Source organism: Miniopterus natalensis, chromosome X (assembly GCF_054644295.1).
Source record: "Miniopterus natalensis isolate mMinNat1 chromosome X, mMinNat1.hap1, whole genome shotgun sequence".
Taxonomy (NCBI): Eukaryota; Metazoa; Chordata; class Mammalia; order Chiroptera; family Miniopteridae; genus Miniopterus; species Miniopterus natalensis.
In genome coordinates this window covers 38,928,111-38,948,940 of record NC_142103.1, presented here as the reverse complement: position 1 = coordinate 38,948,940, position 20,830 = coordinate 38,928,111, and the positions used below count along the sequence as shown (strand labels likewise).

At 37.9% G+C, this 20,830-nt stretch overlaps 1 pseudogene; it reads right to left on the bottom strand.

Annotated features, from left to right (window-relative positions):
* Positions 1 to 2,022: 2,022 nt before the first annotated feature.
* LOC107539833 (small ribosomal subunit protein eS21 pseudogene) lies at positions 2,023 to 6,006 on the bottom strand (annotated as a pseudogene).
* Positions 6,007 to 20,830: the final 14,824 nt, after the last annotated feature.

Sequence of the window (20,830 nt, the reverse complement as noted above, 5' to 3'; positions counted from 1 at the left end):
TTCACTTGGGCAGATTCATTAGAATTCAAGAACACAATAGTTTATCGCTTTAAGGAAAAGCATTCTCTAGAAAATATTAACATAAGAAACATACTACAAGCTCATGTATCCTCATGAGAATTTAAATATAGTGTCTCTAATAATTGTAATTAAGAGTAGTTTTTTGTTTGAATTGGTTTTTAAAAGGTTTATGCTAGTAAAATTATAATTGTCATTTTATACAAATGTTTGGTTAAATTTTATTTATTCTAACTATATGAATATGCAATCAAGCAAGTCACATTTGTAGATAATGTTCCTGGAAATCTTTGATTATATAATATACGGTGGATTAAAAAAAAAGAAAGCCTGGCCGGGCGTGGCTCAGCGGTTGAGCGTCAACCTAGGATCCAGGCGATCAGGGTTTGATTCCCGGTCAGGGCACATGCCCAGGTTGCGGGCTCAATCAATAACTTTCTCATCATTGATGTTTCTATCTCTCTCTCTCTCTCCTTTCCTCTCTCTGAAATCAATAAAGATATATTTTTTAAAAAATAAAATAAAATAAAATAAAATAAAATAAAATAAAATTAAATTAAATTAAATAAATAAATAAATAAATAAATAAATAAATAAATAAATAAAATTTTAAAAAAGGAAAAAAATTGCTGCAACCTCATGGGATGATCTGATCATAAACTCCTAACTGGGCCTGTCATGGTGGTAGGCACACCACAGGCATATACCTTTTTTAGTAAAAGGCTTATCTTTGCCTTACCAAGCCCTATCCATTGTTTCTGTGCATCATTATTAATGCCTTTTTTCAAATCCCTCCTTCTAAAGGGTTACCACCCTCAAGAGAGCACATAATCTTCTGTAATTCCATCCCTGTCTTGCTTTTGCCCAACTTCATGTATTCTTCCTTATGTTTCCTCCTTAATTCCAAATGCATAAAAGAAGCTGAAAACTGTCATTCCTTGGAAACATTTTTCTTAGTCTGTTGAAATTTCGCTTCCAGACATATTCTCTGTTTGACTCAGATAAACTCTTATAAAATTTTTCTTTAGGTTTGGACATTTATGTTGACAATACTATTCAGTATATTTACTGCACTTCAGTATAAAACTACTCATGTCACTAGTTAGATATACAAATTGTCTTCATTGTCTCTTTTATTCTCTCTGTCATTGTAGTTAATTTTGTAGGCTCAATAAGAATCAATCTTTCTGCCTGGCTGGTGTGGCTCAGTGACTGAGCATCAACCCATGAACCAGAAAGTCAGGGTTCGATTCCTGGTCAGGGCACATGCCCGGGTTTTAGGTTAGATCCCAAGCAGGGAGCATGCAGGAGGCAGCCAATCAATGACTCTCTCTCATCATTGATGTTTCTCTCTCTCTCCCTCTCCTTTCCTTTCTCTGAACTCAATAAAAACATATATATAAAAAAATCAATCTTTCTATTTACTTGGATTTAATAGGATAAACTTTTTTTTTACCATGGCTCTACCAGAAGTATACATTTAGAGATAAATTTTATTTAATTAAATATGAAAAGCTCTCTATTAAGAAAAATATCTATACTTGTGTGGAAACAGTGCTGTAAATTATTTCCAAGAAATTAATCTAGTAGTTTCTCTGTGAGTTATAATCTTGGACTTACAGGGAGAAAAACATGTCATTTCCTGGAAAACTGGGATTAATATTAGACTCAATAATTTGGAGAAAGAAAGATATTGATAGATATATTATTTAAAACTCAGGAAAGAGCCACTCAAGATTTTGCCCAGGGCTCCAAACTGAAGAAATGATAGTGTTCTGAGACTGAAGGGGTCCGTTTGCCTATATGCATCAAAGCCAAATAAGACATGAACAGAATTTTGCAGCAAAGAGTTTATTTTAAGAAGTGGTCCATACCAAGAGACACAGGTGAGCTTATGCTCAGAGACCTGTCTCTCCAATGGCTTCCAAGGAATAGGTTATACAGGCAAAAAAGTTATTATTATTAATTAATTAATTAATTAATTAATTTATTTATTTATTTATTTTGGGGGGGTTCCACTATTTATTTATAACAAATTTCACATCTGTGATGCTCTCCAATCAGAAGTTCTTTGAAACGATGCCGTCGGCCTTGGCCAGTCGAAGAATGGAGTCATCTGACTCACCCATCCTGCGAATAGCCCCACAGATAGCATAGGTTTTAAACTGGCCGTTGAACCTGCCTGTCACCTTGTAGACCTTGGCCACATTCATCTGGATGGACACGTGGTCCTTGGCATGGATGATGCGGTTGCTGGCGGAGCATTTCCTCCAAAGGTAGAAGTCCACGAACTCGCGGGGGGGTTGTTCTGCATGTCGAGGGTGCACCTGCTGCCACCACCACCAGCACGTTGGGGGAAAGAGCGAGCTGCGCACCCCGGCAGCGCTCCAGGTGGGCGGGGCCTCCGCGAGTGCTTCCGGTCCCAGCGCACCTGGAGAGCCTCAAAAAAATTATTAATCATGGTGACCAAGATAGTTAGTGTCATGGTCAGGGTCATGGTCTCTACTGATTGGCCAGTACTAGGATAGAAGGTAGCTGATCATTGCGTCTAGTCCTGATGTCAGCCATGGCATTGCTTCATCTGGTTTCACTGCTTTTCTGGTCCTGGATCTGAAATACAACTGAGGCCTAGGAGACATATTTAGTTTGATTGATACTCTGTCTTTGTGCTCCTCAGACCTGAGACTTTGTTTCCTAAGATTATTTGATGCTGACCAGAACCTCATGTTCTTAAGGCTTAATAACTTGGGGAGTAGTCATGCAAGTGAGAAGGAGGCAAGTGAGTCAGTTTGCTGGATAAAGCCAATTTGAATCAAAAGAAAAAAGGAGAAAAGGTTATATTAAAGAAATAAAGTTTCTGCGCAGTTACAGTAGTGACAGAATATATAAATAAACAAATGAGCATAACTTGCACTATGTGAATAATCTCAGAATGTAGCCCTAGGTTTTTTAAATGAAAGATTCAGAACAAATTTAATCTTTGGCCTACACTATAGTAATTTTTTAACAGTTATGCAAATCTTTAGATTTGTTAATTGTAAGCAAGGAGATTTATCTGGTTTTTATGACACCTATGTAAATAAAACAAGCCAAATAAAAGAAAACCCTGCAATATAAAGACATAGATCTATAGACAACATGCAGTAATCATCAATAGGTGACTAGAGAAATATATTTGGAAATTCTAACATAGAAATTTAAAAAAAAATAAAATCATCACGTACATACTACTGCTTGCAATTGTGAATATGGTATTGTGGGGAGGAAGGAACTTTTCTTTACCCTAATTGTTCTTCTGGCTGGTCTAATCAAATAGACATGAGATATATTAACAAGAGAAAATAGACAAATTTAATACATACATATGTATGAGAACCCTGAATACATGAGTCAGAGAATAGACATACTTGAGATTTTGAAAGACAGAAAGGAGAAATGAATATGACATTCTGAGTTAAGCATGAGGTAAGGTACTTTGGGGACTTCAAAGGGTTATTGAAGAAGGATAAGAAGAGCAGATATTTACTAATTATAAGTTTGTAGATTAAAAATAGTTATCTCTGATGGTCTCTTAAGAGCAAGCACTCTAATTTATATTCTTCTAGGTAGTTAAGGAAGGGACAGAAATTTATCTTGAGCCCAACCTAAAGTTGATTTTATCCTCAAATCAATCTGCACATCACAGAGGCACATGTTGTAGTGACTCATTCTGAACCCCTACAATACGAGTTGTAAAAGTTAAGTCAATGCTCAAATTTTCAGAATGTGCAGGAATTATATGACATAAATGACTAGGCTACTAATTAATGATCTTAGCACAAAACAATAAAATATATCATTTTTTCTAGGGTAATTCTTAAATAATTATATTTGTCAAAAAGAGAGATATAGAAAGACATTTGCCTCAACCTTGAGCTGAAAGAGAATTTTGTGTCTATTTTGGGCTCTCTATTTTGTTCCATTCATCTATGTTTGTCCTTAGGGCAGTACCATACTGTTTTAATTATGGTACTTTGTAATTAAGTACCATAATTATTTGTAATTATGTGTAACTTTGTAATAGATTTTAAAATTAGTAAATGTAATTTATTTTCTAGCTTTGTACTTTCTCAAGATTGCTTTGGATATTCAGCATCTTTTATGGTTCCATCTAAATTTCAGATTATTTTTCTATTTTTATATAAATGCCATTGGAATTTTTAAAGAGATTACATTGACTCGGTAGATTACTTTGGGTAGTATGTACATTTTAACATTATTAAGTCCTCAAATCTATGAACACAGATCACTTTCCATTTATTTGTGTCTTATTTTTTAATTATACTATAAATGTAATTTTAAAAAAGTTTCCTGAATCTGGGTGTCCATTTTCCTCTCTAGATTTGGGAAGTTTTTAGCCATTATTTCTTTAAATAAACTTTCTGCCTTTTTCTCTTTCTCTACTTTTTCTGAGACTCTGATAATGTGTGTCATTTACTTTATTATGTTTATAATGCTTTATTCACTTTTATTTATTGTTTTCTTTTTTCTTCTCCTTTGGGTAATTTTACATTTCCTGTCTTTGAGTTCATTCTTCTGCTTGATTAAATCTGCTGTTGAAGCACTTTAGTAAAATTTTTGTTTCAGTTATCATATTCTTCATCTCCCAAAATTATTTGGTTATGTTATCATTTCTCTTTGTTATTCTTATTTTGTTCATGTATCATTTTTCTGATTTTGTCTAGTTGTCTAACTGTGTTTTTTTTATAACTCACTAAGCTCCTTTAATATAATTATCTTTAATTCTTTGTCAGTTATTCCATAGACCTTCACTTTTAAAGGGTCAGCTACTGGTGATTTATTCTTTTGATTGTGTCATATTTTCCTAATTCATCGTGTTCTTTTAAGCTTTGTTTTGGTTTCTGTTTTTTTGCAGAAACAACTACATCTCCCAGGTTTTAAAGAATGGCTTTGACTGGGAAAGACCTTCACTAATCAGCTTGGCTAGTATCTCTGTGTCTTTGCTCCTAGCTGCCCCCAGTGTTCAGTCGTTTTCCTCTCTTCTATTTAATAGTTCCTAATATTGCTTCTCCTCATTTAATGACAGTTCCATTAGTGCCCCCTATGAGGTAAAACTGAAATCAGCCAGTCAGGCAGAACACTGAAATGCCACAGATGTTGAAGGAACACTACATTCTTCCACTTTCCTTCTGAAGGAGAGGCTTTAGTTACGTACCTTTTCTCAGTCTCACTGCCCTGGCCAAAGTGAGTCTCCCACACGTTTTCTTTTATTCCAGCTGCCTCAGGCATCTAGACTATACTAGTTCATTCAGTAGTTTACATGCTGTAGAACAAACCAGCTCTTCACAGAATGCACTGAAAGGCCAGGGATGTTAGAGCCATATTTTACTTCTACCTCTCTCCTGGAGTTGAAACCTCAATTCTGTGCCTTCTCCAAATCTGGTAAAGCAATGCCAGCCACAGTTAACCTCCCATTCCTTTTCCTTTCCTGTTAGCTGCTTCAGGAATCTATACTGTGCTGGTTCTTTTAGTGCTCCACATGAGGTGAGACAAAAACCAGGTCGTCAGAGAATTCACTGAATGGACAGGGATATTAAACATTTATCCCACTCTTTCCTCACTCTCATAAGGTGGAAATCACACTCCAAGGCAATCTGTCTTGCTGCTGAGTGTTTCAGGATTGGGGAAGTGGCAGCTATTGTTAAAGTGTAATTGTTCTTATCCATTTTATTGAAGCTAGTTTTGGTTTTATACTTTTCTGAAGTATTGCAATTTCTTCACTGAAGCCTGTGCCTCTCATAGGTGTATTTTAGTTTATATATAATTGTTCAAGCAGTGATTCTTGGTGGAATGAGGGCTAGGATCTTCTATTCTACTATTGTAACTACATAGAAACTTCATTTCTTTAATATGACCTTTTCTTCCTTCTTTCCTTTTGATTCAAACTAACCTCACCCAATAACCTGACTCACCTGCCTGCTTCTCCATTGCATGTTTACTCCCTTAATTATTAAGCTCTCAGGACAATGAGGTTTTAATCATCTTTAAATAATCTTAAAGCCTCAGGTCTGTTGACCTTGGAGACAGAGATTCAGTCACTGGAGGTAATATTTAGGCCTCAGTTGTGTTTCAGATCCAGGACAGGAGAAACTGAAACCAGACAAAGGGACACCATGGCTGACATCAGGATCAGATGCACTGATCAACTTCCCCCCACCCCAGTGCCAAACAATCAGTAGAGACCTCAATCCTGACCACACCCTAACTCCTTAGTCACCATGATTAATCATCTTCCCCTTATATAACCCACCTCCATGTCTTTGAGTATTAGCTCAACCTTTAAAAATAAAAACCCACTTTCTCTGCTTCAAACTCGTTTATCTTGTCTTATTGGGCTTTGTGGCACTCAGGTAAAAAAACCCCTTAACTTTAATAGCACCATCTTGCTGACTAGCTACATTGTCATTTTAAATAAAGAAACTGAGATGCAAAAAGAGAGCAACTTGGCTAGTGTTGGAGATAATGAATTTCAAAAAAGGAATTAGAATCAAAATTTTCTGAGACTTGAATGTTTATTTCATTATCTCACATTCAATCTCTCAGAAACTCAGCTGTTACAGCTCTAGAAAAAGAAGAGTAAAATCTACTTTATTATATCAATAAGGATATTTTAATAGTCAAAATAATGTATATGAAATAATTTTGTCTCCTAAATAGTTCTACAAAAATGTAAAATATTTTACAAAATTGATAGAAATACTTATTCACAATTATAACTATCAATAATATCCTAGTGAAATAAAGCAGAAATCATTAATATTGCTTTTATTTATATAATAGATCTCTGAAATGTAATGGTGTACTAGATGTAAATCATGGTAACCTCTACGACTATAGCATTTCTAGGCAACTATGCCTCATCCACACCTCTGAGCAGAATTAACCATAAATTTGAGTCTGCTATTTCTCATTTAAGACTAGTCACCTAACCAAAGGGCAGAGCTGGTAATCCACTGATTAGCTTTTCCTCCCACCCACCCACAAAAAACTCAATTGAATTGAAACGATTCAAATTCTTCTCCTAAAAATTTGACATAAGAAATACAAAGAGCATAGCACAGCTAACATCAGTAGCTAAAACTGAAAGTTTATGATACATACAAGGGCTAGAAAAAACAAAGAAAAAAAAGCACATTTGATATTTTTAAGTTAATTTAAATGTTTAAAATGTTAAAAAAAAATTAAAATAAAAAAATGTGGAAGTGATGCCATTGTAATAACCTGGTTATTATTTAACAGGAAGGGAGGAAAAGGAAGGCTAGATTTAGGCGTGCCATTTATACAGCTTTGCCAAAAAGCTGCTTTTAACATTCTGCAAGTCTGTTCCCCTCTGAGTGATGGGGGAAGGGACTGGACCAAGGCAGTTCAGACACAGGCCCAGTAAAAGCCTGAGTGATGTGGGAAGGTACCTACCTGTCAGTCATACCTGGGAACAAATTAGTGGCCAGGATGGGCATGGCCACTGCAAGCGCTCGAAACCTAAATATTTAAACTTCTAAACAAAGAAGCAAACTCTCTCTTCCCTCTCACACAGGCCCCGGGCTCCTGGCTCTCCTGTGGCAGGGGGATGCACTCCCCTGCGCCCACATGTTGGACTCCACACATGGACTAACGGACTTTAATCTGGCCTGAATGGTGGCCTGGCTGCAGCACGGAATGGAAACTCTAGACACTGGCCTTGTTTCTGGCTGTCCTGGAACCCCAGCTGCATCTTTTCCAGGACTGGCTTCAGGGGCAGGGGACTTTGGAGCCCGAGAAATGTAACTCCATGCCAGTACAATCTTCCACAGCCCATCCCCCCATGGGGGCTTCTGCAAAAGCTTATTTCAGCAGCACCCAAGAACCTCCACCTCATTCCCACTCGTCTTTGGAAAATCTGACCCATTAATTCTTCCTGCAATAGATGCTACACTGTTTCAAAATACAGCTTTACTTTTCTCCAAGAACAGTTTGTTTTTAATTAAAAATAAAATAGAAAATGAATTCTTGGTCAGATTTCTTTCATAGGCTTCACTACATTAAATCTATCTAACTCAGATTTAAATGTGAATCTGTTCATAATGTGAAAAGTAAATTTGCACCTATATTGTAAGGTCATTTTAAGCACCCAATTGTTCTAAAGACTAAACTACATGAGAGATCTAAATATTCTGAAAAAATTTTTAATACTTTTTCATAAAAAAACAACAACTTCTTTTGGACCAAATTTATATTAAGCAGATACGTGAGACTATAAACTTAATATAAGAGAAAAAATTCAGATAACATCCGAATTTAAAGCTAAGAATTCATACCAATAAACAGAACTTATATCTGTAGAAAAAAATATCAATAAGAAACATTTATTTCTTATATTAAAATACTATTTTTCCCACCAAGAAAGGGCTTCACCTTCATTTTATCCTATTATATGGTATTTCTTTTCTACTTTTTTCGGAAGCTATAAATGGGTCTATCATTGTACCTATCATTTTAAAAGTATCTATGTGCCTTTATCTCCTACTGTGCAATAAACTTCTTACCGGCACAATTGACTTCTTATCTATCTTTTTATCTTTCATTCTTTTCACAGAGATGATATTTGAAAACACTAAACTTTTAGCCTTAATTTTATTTTATTTTTCCTGGCTTTTACTCTCCCACCTTCAGGTACCTTTCCATCTCTATGAGGCTCTCTCTTTAGCAAGTAATTTATTTTTAGAATACTAAACCTCTAATTTTAAAATAATAATATGTATTGATGAAAACAACCATATGGGAGAGATTCTTAACCAAGTGACCAATGTCAGGAACCCTAACAAATAAGTGTCCCATTCTACATTAATAAATTGGACTCACCTATTATAAATCCCCATTTTTGAGTTTGTTGCATGTGAAGCACTTACCCATATTGTGATCATTCATGTTGACTTTGTAAATTTTAATTTGACAAATCTGAGAATAGCTCTGATTCTTACCACCCCATAAAGCTGTGAAGTACATTGATCTCTTTCTCTTTTATACCTTTTTTAGCTGATTAAGCCAATAAAAAATCTTGCATGTCAAATTATGGCTTCATGTATGACCTTTAAAACTCCTCCAGAATATTTACACATACCAGCTGATTATAACCATTTAAAATAAATCTTTACAACCATTTAAAATGTACTTTTCCCTTGGATTAAAGCAATATGGTGCTTCCAGCTTTCTGTTAACATGCAAATATTCAAAAAATGCTCTTTATAGTTGCGGAAAATTAGTCTGTTCCTCAGAATCATTTTGGAAACTTTTTTTTTTTTAAGTATTGCTGTGTTCAACCCAATCTACATTTCAGGATTAGTAGGACAGGGGTCGTGGCACATGTAATTTCAAAAACCTGCCCAGATGGTTTTTGTTAAGAATCATTGATTGAAACCATTTATCAGTTATTGGCATCAATGAGTTAGCCATAGGAGTGCAGGACCTTACCTAACCCACTTCACAATCATAGTAATAGAGACAATAATCATCTCAGGATTGGCTTTTGTGGGATTACAGATAACTCAACATTTTCAATTGAGAATAAGGCAGACTGTTTATATTAGCCAGTTATTTTAGTAGCTATCATTATACTTCCTACTGTGCCATACAAAATCAGAATCATAAAATTACATAAAAAAGAGACCTGAAAATATGTCATTCCTTTGCCTTAAGGCAAATGAAATATTTCATTGTCATTGTTATAATGATGTAACTAAGAGCCAGAGGGATTTAGTATCTCGCTCAATTTAATACAGCTTGATATTTTATTTAATGATTGAAGAGTTTGCAGGTCCACAAGATCCTGATTCTTCACTTTTTTTTTAAATTTATAGTTTTTTTGTGTGTTTTTGTTTTAAATATATCTTTATTGATTTCAGAGAGAGGAAGGGAGAGGGAGAGAAAGAGATAGAAACATCAATGATGAGAGAGTCATTGATCGGCTGCCTCCTGCATGCCTCTCAACTGGGGATCGAGCCTGCAACCTGGGCATGTGCCCTGACCAGGAATCGAACCACAATCTCCTGGATCCTAGGTTGATGCTCAATCGCTGAGCTACGCCTGGCCGGGCTACTTCACTTTTATTAATCTAAGTAATCTTACTCTCTTGAGGCTGAATTGAAGGTGTCTTAAATTTTGTATATACTACAGTAAATGTATTTAATACCTCTTTACATTTTCTAAAGATGTAGCACTGTCAGTTTCAATTTTCTTGTTAATTGAGCTCCTCCACACTGACATTTTACTGTATATAATGAAGGAAAAAATTGCAAATTGAAATCTTAAAGTTAGAAAATTTATATATGAAAAAGCAGCTGTCTAAACTAGTTCATCTTCATATGAAAGCTGACATAAATGGAGTCATTTTAAAATGAAGCCAGAACAGCTGTTCCAGAGGAATTGCTTTACACATCTTGCTCCTTGAATTTTTAGAATGTTTGAAGTGGGCCAAATAACCTTTGGGCTGGTCCAAACCAACATTTTCTTACAAAAAATTATTGACAGAGCTAACAGGAAAGCAGATATCCTGACCATGAAAACTGATAATTATGGACTCGCTTTCTGAAGATAAAATCAGTAACTGGTTATGTATAGCTAAGCTTACATAAACAACTTAGCTTGTTTGCTTGTTAGCATCAATAGAATATTTTTTCCTTCTAATCACGTAATTATGTCTCTTCCTTTTGTCATAAAATTGCCTTTCCTTCACCTTGTAATCAGGACACTGCTTGGGTTTCTGCCTTAATTTGTGCTAGCAGAGTTGCAATTCTTTTTGATTCCAAATAAATGTGTCTTTACCTCTCATTTTTGGCTTTTTATTAGTTGGTTAACTTTTACTTATAGAAAGTGATCATTAAATATTTTTAAATTATAATTTTTATTTATTCCCAAGTCAATAATAAGCCAAATATAATTAATGTCACATTATTTACTTCAATGTTTTGATTTTTGTCATTTGTCTCATATGAATCACAGCAAATTGCTATATTGAAACTTAGGTTTATAAAGCTGGTTTTAAGAAAACTAAATGTTGAAATGTTTTCTAAGCCATGTTAGCCATTGTCAGAATAGACTATAGCAATATTTGAAATTGTTATAGACATGGATAGCAATGTCTATTTGATTTAGAGAATCCAACAACTCTAAGAGCATTTCTATTTTGACTGCGAGATTGTAAGGATGACATTACCAGACAGAAAAATACTATTATTCAGTTAAGTATATTAAGATTGTTTTGCTTGCCCGTTAACATGATTTCATTAAAACTTACAACAAGAACACAATGGGTATATATGTAGGTATTACCTACAAACTGATAGCCAGAAAAGTAACTAATAGAGAAGCTTTGACTAATAATTCACCAAACTGATTTTTTATTATTATTACACTTATAATTTCCTCTTATTCTGTGATTGAGTTTGACAGGAAAAGTAAATCAATTTTTCACACAATAATGAAGTAGGAAAAAGAATTAGGTAATGAGGGAGTTAAAGAAATAGAAGGATTTTTATAATGCTTCTCAACAAACAAATAAACAAAAACCAAACACACAAAAGCACCAAACCAAACAACCTCTCAAATGTTGACACTATAAGTATGGATGTTATCCAAAATATTTAACAACAACTATGGCAAGGACATCAACCAATCATAGTAGTCACTGTGACTAATCAGTATTTGTACTTATCAGCTGAGTAGGTGCCATATTGTTCTAGAAATATAAATGAAAATAGACAGATTAAATATTTGAGAATCACTTGATCTATGTTGACAAAAAGTCATAGACTCAAGGGAGGAAACAAGAGGGCGGCGTAGGTAACAGCTGAACCCGCCGCCTTCCACAACCACATCAAAATCACAACTAAAATACAGAACCACCATCACTCAGAGCCTCCTGAGATCCGGCTGCACAGAAGCCCCACAGCCAGGGAGCTGAAGGAGCATCAGGAATGGGAGGAGGGGCGGAGATGCAGATGGACTGCGGCTGAATCACAGAGACCTGGCAGAGGGCCCACACGGTGCCTCGGGTTAAACCTGGGAGGGAATCTCGGTGGTGGAGGTTTCCTGGACGAGGGAGGGGGTCCCAGCCCCACAGCAGCCCCCAGCCCAGGGCTCCAGGGCTGGGAAGAGACGTCCCCACAACTTTGGGCTGTGAAACCAGCGGGGACTGTTGCTGAGGGTCCCGGAGGCTGCGGGAGCCCCAGCAGCTCCTCCTAAAGGGCCCGGCACGGACTCAGACACACTATCTCGGAGCCCTGGCACTGGGCAGCAGTTTGAAGGGAACCTGGGACACTCAGGGAGGAACTAACCTGCCTGAATGGGGGCAAGAGGTGGAGGGGCAGCTTTCTCCCAGGCAGAAGAGCTAGCAGGGGCCATTGCTCCTTTGGCGAGCCCTCCCCCCAAAAAGCCCACAGGCAGGAGCCATATTTGAATCGCCAGCACCTGACTCACACCTTTGGCCCCGCCCCATGATTCCTGGATGCCCCGCCCCTCCCCATCTGCAGCTCATCTAGGCCATTTCCAGTGGCTTTTCTGTGCAAGTGGCCTCTAGAACCTCACCCTAAGGACTTTCCTAAAATCCATTAAACAAGCAGCAGCGTGCCCCATACGGCTTGATAAGCAGCCGCAGGCCTGGCACTAGCGGCAGCTGCATTGGCTCATAGCTGGGCCTCTCCTGGGCACCTCCAAGGCCAGCACAAGTAGCAGCCAACTAGGGCTTGCTGTGTAGCTCATGCTGGGGGGCCCTGGGCAAGGCACTGGCACAGGATGACTTTGCACCTCCCAGGAGACCCCAGAGACAGTGCACCTGGTGGTCAGACTCGACCACGCTGGATTACAACCCCACCACATCCACAAGTGACACACTCAAGGGACGCACTTGTGAACACCAAAGCTCCACTGAAGTAAATCCTGCTCCATGGGGGTGTCTCCAGCACAGTAGCTCTCTGGCTGTAGTTGCAGCTGGTCCTCACAGCTGATTGGCTTCGGGGTGAATTCCTCCCAGCGACACCAACAGCAACCAAGGGTCAACTGCAACAGGACAGTGCACACAGCCCACACAGGGGGGCACCTAGAAGGCCCAGCTCAGGTGACTGGGGAGGCTGAGCCCCTAGACCCTACAGGACACCTACTACACAAAGCCACTCTACAAATTCTAGGAGACACAGCAGCTCTACCTAATACAAAGAAACAAACACCTGGAAGCAGCCAGAATGTGGAGGCAAAGAAACATGTCACAAAGGAAAGAACATAGGAAATCTGTAGAAAAGGAACTAAATGAAATAGATCCAAGAAGTTAACAGATACAGAGTTTAGAATTTTTTTATAAGGATGCTCAAGCATATTAGTAAGAGTATTACGAAAACAACTGAGAAAAATTGATGACATAGTAACATACCAATTTGAAATGAAGGCTACACAAACTGAAATGAAGAATAATTTACAGGGAATCAACAGTAGAGTAGAGGACGCTGAGAATCAAATCAGCAATTTAGAACATAAGGAAACACCTGTAATACTTTCAACACTAAAGATAAATTTTTTAAAAAGTAACATTAAAAGTAATCTAGCATCAAGTAACATTTGAAGCATTTTAATTTTTTAAAAACCTAATAATTCTATTTCATGTGAAATTAAAGTAGCACTGTTTTAAAATAGATAATAACTACAATGAATTATTGTAGAAACCAGGGTTCTATAAAGGTTAAATAAAAACAAAGTTTAGCTCAGCAGACTACTGCTAATAAGTAATTTCAAGTAAATATTTGCTAATTGCAGAGATAGTAACAGTTCATAAATTTAAATGTATTATATAATTTATATAAGAAATAATTTATTCTAATAAAGTAGAAATATTAAATTCTGACTTCTGCAATGAGTTAGTGTCATGTTCTTTAGAATAATGTGACACTTTCTTGAATGTTTAATATTGCCAAGTATTTTATTTTTATCAGAATTAAGAAATCACAAAGACTGTCTTTATCATACTGAGAATGAGTCAATGACTTTTTTTAAAAATTTATCTTTAGTGTTGAAAGTATTACAGGTGTCCCATTTTTTCCCCCCAATTGACCCCCTTTACCTCGCTCCCACACCCTCCCCAGGCATTCGTGCCGTTATTGTCTATGTCCATGGTTTATGCATATATGCATATAACTTCTTTGGTTAATCTCTTCCCACCTTCCACCCCCTTTCCCTCTTTCCTCTGAAATATGATCATCTGTTGTATGTGTCAATGTCTCTGGATCTATTTAGTTTTTTAGATTCTTTTGTTCATTAGCTTCTTCTTAAGGAAAACCCTTCAACATTTCCTGTAGTGCTGGTTTGGTGGTGATGAACTCCTTTAACTTTTCATTGTCTGAGAAGGTTTTTATCTGACCTTCAATTCTAAATGATAGCTTTGCCGGGTAGAGTAGTTTTGGTTGTAGGTTCTTACTTTTCATGAATTTGAATATTTCTTGCCACTCCCTTCTGGCCTGCAAGGTTTCTGTTGAGAAATCAGCTGACAGTTGTATGAGTGTTCCCTTGTAGGTAACTAACTGCTTTTCTCTTGCTGCTTTTAAGATTCTCTCTTTGTCTTTAACCTTTGACATTTAAATTATGATGTGTCTTGGTGTGGGCCTCTTTAGCTTCCTCTTGTTTGGGACCCTCTCTGCTTCCTGGGCTTGTAAGTCTATTTCTTTCCCCAGGTAGGGGAAGTTTTCTGTCATTATTTTTTCAAATAGGTTTTCAATTTCTTGCTCTCTTTCTTCCCCTTCTGGCACCCCAATAATACAAATGTAGGGCCTCTTGAAGTTGTCCCAGAGGCTTCCTATACTATCTTCATATTTCTGGATTCTTTTTTCTTTTTCCTCTTCTGGTTGAGTGTTTTTTGTTTCCTCATGTTCCAAATTGCTGATTTGATTCTCAGCGTCCTCTACTCTACTGTTGATTCCCTGTAAATTATTCTTCATTTCAGTTTGTGTAGCCTTCATTTCAAATTGGTATGTTACTATGTCATCGATTTTTCTCAGTTGTTTTCATAATACTCTTACTAATATGCTTGAGCATCCTTATAAAAAAATTCTAAACTCTGTATCTGTTAACTTCTTGGATCTATTTCATTTAGTTCCTTTTCTACAGATTTCCTATGTTCTTTCCTTTGTGACATGTTTCTTTGCCTCCACATTCTGGCTGCTTCCAGGTGTTTGTTTCTTTGTATTAAGTAGAGCTGCTACATCTCCTGGAATTTGTAGAGTGGCTTTGTGTAGTAGGTGTCCTGTAGGGTCTAGGGGCTCAGCCTCCCCAGTCACCTGAGCTGGGCCTTCTAGGTGCCCCCCTGTGTGGGCTGTGTGCACTGTCCTGTTGCAGTTGACCCTTGGTTGCTGTTGGTGTCGCTGGGAGGAATTCACCCCGAAGCCAATCAGCTGTGAGGACCAGCTGCAACTACAGCCACAGAGCTACTGTGCTGGAGACACCCCTGTGGAGCAGGATTACTTCAGTGGGGCTTTGGTGTTCACCAAGTGTGTCACTTCTAGATATGGTAGGGTTGTCATCCAGCGTGGTCGAGTCTGACCACCAGGTGCACTGTCTCTGGGGCCTCCGGGGAGGTGCAGAGTCAGCCTCTGCCAGTGCCTTGCCCAGGGCCACCCAGCATGAGCTACACAGCAAACCCTAGTTGGCTGCTACTTGTGCTGGGCTTGGAGGTGCCCAGGAGAGGCCAAGCTATGAGCCAGTGCAGCTGCCGCTAGTGCCAGGTCTGGGTCTGCTTATCAAGCCGTATGGGGCCCACTGCTCCTTGTTTAATGGATTTTAGGAAAGTCCTTAGGGTGAGGTTCTAGAGGCCACTTGCACAGAAAAGCCTCTGGAAATGGCTTAGATGAGCTGCAGGTGGGGAGGGGCGGGGTGGGGCCTCCGGGAATCACGGGGCGGGGCCAAAGGTTTGGGTCAGGTGCTGGCGATTCAAATATGGCGCCTGCCTGTGGGTTCTTTTGGGGGAGGGCTCGCCAAAGGAGCAATGGCCTCTGCCAGCTCTTCTGCCTGGGAGAAAGCTGCCCTCCATCTCTCGTCCGGATTTCAGGAAGGTTAGTTCCTCCCTGAGTGTCCTGGGTTCCTTTCCGGCTGCTGCCTGGTGCTGGGCTCAGAGGGAGCACGTCCGAGTGAGTTTTCGCGGGCCCTTTAAGAGGAGCTGCTGGGGCTCCCTCAGCCTTTGAGTCCCTCAGCGACAATCCTCGCTGGTTTTCACAGCCCAAAGTTGTGGGAATTTCTCTTCCCACTCCTAGAACCCTGGGCTGGGGGTGTGATGTGGGTCTGGCACCCTCCATTCCTCTGGGAAACTTCCACCACGAAGATATCCCTCCTGGGTTTAACCCTTAGCAATGGGTGTGGGCCCGCGACTGAGTCTTCAAGATTCAGCCCCGCCCCGCCCGCGTCCCCGCCCCTCCTCCCGCTCTCGATGCTCCTTCAGCTCCCTGGCTGTGGGGCTTCTGTGCAGCCGGATCTCAGGAGGCTCTGAGTGATGGTGGTTCTGTATTTTAGTTGTAATTTTGATGTGGTTGTGGGAGGCGGTGGGTACAGTTGTCACCTACTCTGCCATCTTATTTCTCCTCTGCTAGGTCTTCTTCCTGATATTACTTTTAATATTAAATATATTACAGCTTCAGAACAGGCCTCCTAAATATGTGCTACTTTGGCATGTGAATTATTTTTAGCTGAAGGCGATCAAGACCCTGAAGGCTCACAAAAATCATTTCTCTCTCCCTTGAGGAATTTAAATTAAGGGTTTTGCCCATAGTAAGAGTTAACATGAGAAATACATTTTTAATCTATATATATGGCTAGGCAAACTACTAATTACTGAATGTCTGCTCTTCTTATCTTTTGCAATGACCCTCTGAAACTCTAAGATGTCTTAATTCATTCCTAGATCTGAATGTCATATATACCTCGTTTTCCCTCTCTGCCTTGTGCGGGATTCCCATACAGATGTATGTAATTAAATCTGGGCATTTTCTTCTATCAGTCTGTCTCAGGTCTATTTGATTATTAAACCAGGTGAAAGATCCTTGTGTACAGAAGAAAGTTTCTCTTGCACAGTATATATATATATATATATATATATATATATATATATATATATATATATAAAATGTGTTGAAATTTTACTTTAAAAGGTAGATTGGTCAAGTGCATATAGTTGTATTCCATTGAAAATGAACTCACATAACATTTTTAAAGGCATAAATTCAAAGTACCAAAGTAATTGGGACAGGGGAAAAGAAAATTTGGAAGCTGCAAAAGCAAATGGACTACTTTTAACTGACATAGAAACTCCAAAACACTGCATCTAAAATTGCCAGTAAAAGTTCAGAATCCATTCAATTTATGTCACAGAATCCCCAAATAATCCTTTAAAAGTGTGGAGTTCAAGAGAATGAAAGAACAAATTGCAGACTGGGAGAAAATATTTACAAAAAGCACATATGATAAGGGACTGTTATGCAAAACATACAAACAACTCTTAAAATTCAATGAGAAAGCAAACAATTCAATTGAAAATGGGCTAAAGACTTCAATAGAATTCTCACTGAGGAAGATATGCAGATGGCATATAGCATATTAAAACATGATCTACTTTGGATTGCTAAGGTTTTATATACCTGCCACAAAGAGTTCACTTTACTTTTTACACCATTGCTCATACTTTATACACCAAAAAATATTGGAAGAAAATTCATGAAATTAGGTTTCTGGTAGCCCCTTGTACTGAAGGCCATTGCAATTCTCTTCCAGGACAAAAGTTATGACTGTAAGTGACATAATGGTAGGAACTGAGACCATGTCTCAACATGTTGAAATTATGTTGTGAATATGTACACTGTGTATACACACACATATATAATAATATATAAGCTCTATATTCCAGTAAACTTGCTGTCAGTCTAAACTATGAATAAAATAAATGATAAAACAAAGGAGGGATAGCTGACCCATCACGCCAGGGCGGGCTTTCTAAATTTTACTGATGGCAGCATTTCTAATGAAAAGTTTTTAGTCCATTGGTTATTTGTCTTTTCAGAAAACAATAAATGAAGTACTCTAAAATCAACACTAAATGAAACCTCACTTTTATAGATTCACTTTAAAGTGAAGTACATACTCGAAAGAAATTTTTGATTTTATATCGACCTTTAGTGGAAATCTAATCATATTTCTCAAAAAAGCAAATCACAATGTGGGATAGACTGCCCTGTTCTATAAATAAAGCCAGAAATCATAGCAGTTCTCTCAGCCAGCTTCCTTTTCTCTGTCACCTCATGGCTCAGACCAAGGCTATTGTTATCCCTGAACTGAACTAGGCTCATTTTAAACCCATCTAAGTAATGTGCAACCTTATACTCTTATGTAGTATGAACAAAATGTACTTATAATCATTAGGGTCCAAGTCTAGGGAAATAAAATGAAATGAGTATCTTAATGAGCCTGTAATTCACTGGCTAGGCTTTAGTAGTTTTTGTGCATTTAGCTATGACAGTTATCAAAATGTAAAATTCACAATAATATATACCAAGCCTCAAAAATATAGTAAATGTTTCTAATATATAATTTTTTGTAAAGGGAACCATCAGGGAGATAAACCTAGTTCAAAAAAGTATAGGAGATTATCAAGACTACATATGCATGAAAGTGATAGAAACCAAAATAGTCACTTCAAAATTTGCCTAAAAAATATATATGATCTACTTTGCATATCATCAAGAAAGTGAAAATTAAAACAAACGTGAGAAACCACCGCACACCTAAAGAATGGCCAAAACATAAAACACTTGCAGCACTAAATTCTTCTTCATTTGTGAACTTGTTAAATCAACCATTATTTTCTTCCAAATACAATGTGGATAGGCATCGAACAGACCCTCCCATTCCCAAAGAGAAAAAAAGGAAAAAATTAAGGAGGGATGGGTTCTGAACAAGTTGAAAACCTTAAGGCTTGATAATCTTTTTTGATTCAATGTTCTGCCCTGCAGACCCACTGGGGTGAAGGCTTCACTTTCTGGACTCACTGGAACAGTGGTCCCACCTTCCAGGCCCACTAGGGTGATAGTCTTGTTTTCCAGACCTTCTGGGGTGGGGGTCCTACTTTGAGGATACACTTTGGCACAACTTGGGTCCCCAAGGCTCTGAGTGGCTTTGCTCCAGAGGTGGCTGTGTGCCTGATCCCTGATCCTATGGTGGTTCTTTGTAATGGCCCCCCATTCCATGGAGCTCTGTGCCTGAGTCACATACCTTGCCCTAGGCTTCCTGATGTTGGAATCCTGTCAGTGTTCCTATCAATCTGGGATTATGAGGTTGGACCTATTCCCAGGGCCCCACTGGGAATTGCCTTAAATGAGGTTCTCTGCTATGACTCTGTGCCTTCTGGGGCTCTAGTACTTTGGGCCTGTGATAGGAGGGGCAGCCTCCTGAGCTATGGAATGTCTTCAGGGTCACACTTTCATTGTCCTGGACAATAAATCCTGGCTTCTGTTAAGATGAATGTCATCTCCATGTTGTCTTAATGAATACCTCCTAGACACTCTTGAGATGGTTGATCCATAATAATATCCTTTTTAAATTTAGCCATACCCATAATATTCTCTTCCAAACAAGCTTTCTTATTTCAGGCAATATGAATAGTATAAGAATTTTCCAATTTTTTGTTTTGCCTCTTTTTTTTGTTTAATGAGTTCATCTTTAAATTATTTTTTCTGTTTTTGCATTTTACCATAAGCATTCATGAGAAACAATGGCACTCCTTCAAAACTTTGCTGCTGAGATATTTCCTTAGTTAAATATCCAATTTTATTACTCAAATTCTACCTTCCACAAAATGTTGAACAAAGATACAATTCAGCCAAGCTCTTTGTCACTTTATAAGAAGGTTCACCTTTATCCAGTTTTTGGTAACATGTTTATTTCCTTCTGAGATCTCATCTGAATGGACTTTACCACTTATATTTCTATCAATAGTCTGTTCACAACCACTTAGGTATTTTCTAATAAAACTGAGGCTCTTTCTACCTCTCTCTTACTTTCCTTCCAAGCTATCACCACAATCTTCCTTAGTGTTTTATTTATAGTAATTCAGGTTTTTGGGTTTTGTTTTTTTTTTAGCATGCCCCTCAGTGCTATTTAAGCCTCTACTTATTACCTAATTTCAAAAAAAAAAAAATTCTACATTTTTAAGTATTTGTTATAGCAGCAAACCATTTCTTGGTACCAATTTTCTGTCTTTGTTTGGGCTATTATAACAAAATACCATAGGCCAGGTGGTTTATAAACATCAGATATTTATTTCTAAGAATTCTGGAGGCTGAGAAGCCCAAGATCAGGGTGCCAGCAGATTTGTTGTTTGATGAGAGCCCACTTCCTGATACATAAGTGTTGTATTTTTGCTATATGCTCACAAGGCAGAAAGGCCAAGGGAGCTTTTTCAGGCCTCTTTCATAAGAAGAGTAATCTCACTTATGAGGCCTTTGCTCTCATAACCTAATCATCTACCAAATGCCTCATTTACTAAAGCCTTTCCCTCAGGGATTAGGATTTTAGTACATAATTTTAGGGGAACAGAAATATTCAGATTATAGCAAAGTGTTTGATTTATCCTGAGGTCTCTGTTCTTAGCTTGCAGATAGCTGCATTCTTGGCTATTTCTCTGTGCATGCTAACTCCTCTTCATATAAAGACACCAGGCCTACAGGATTGGGGTCCCACCCTTATATCTTCACTTAACCTT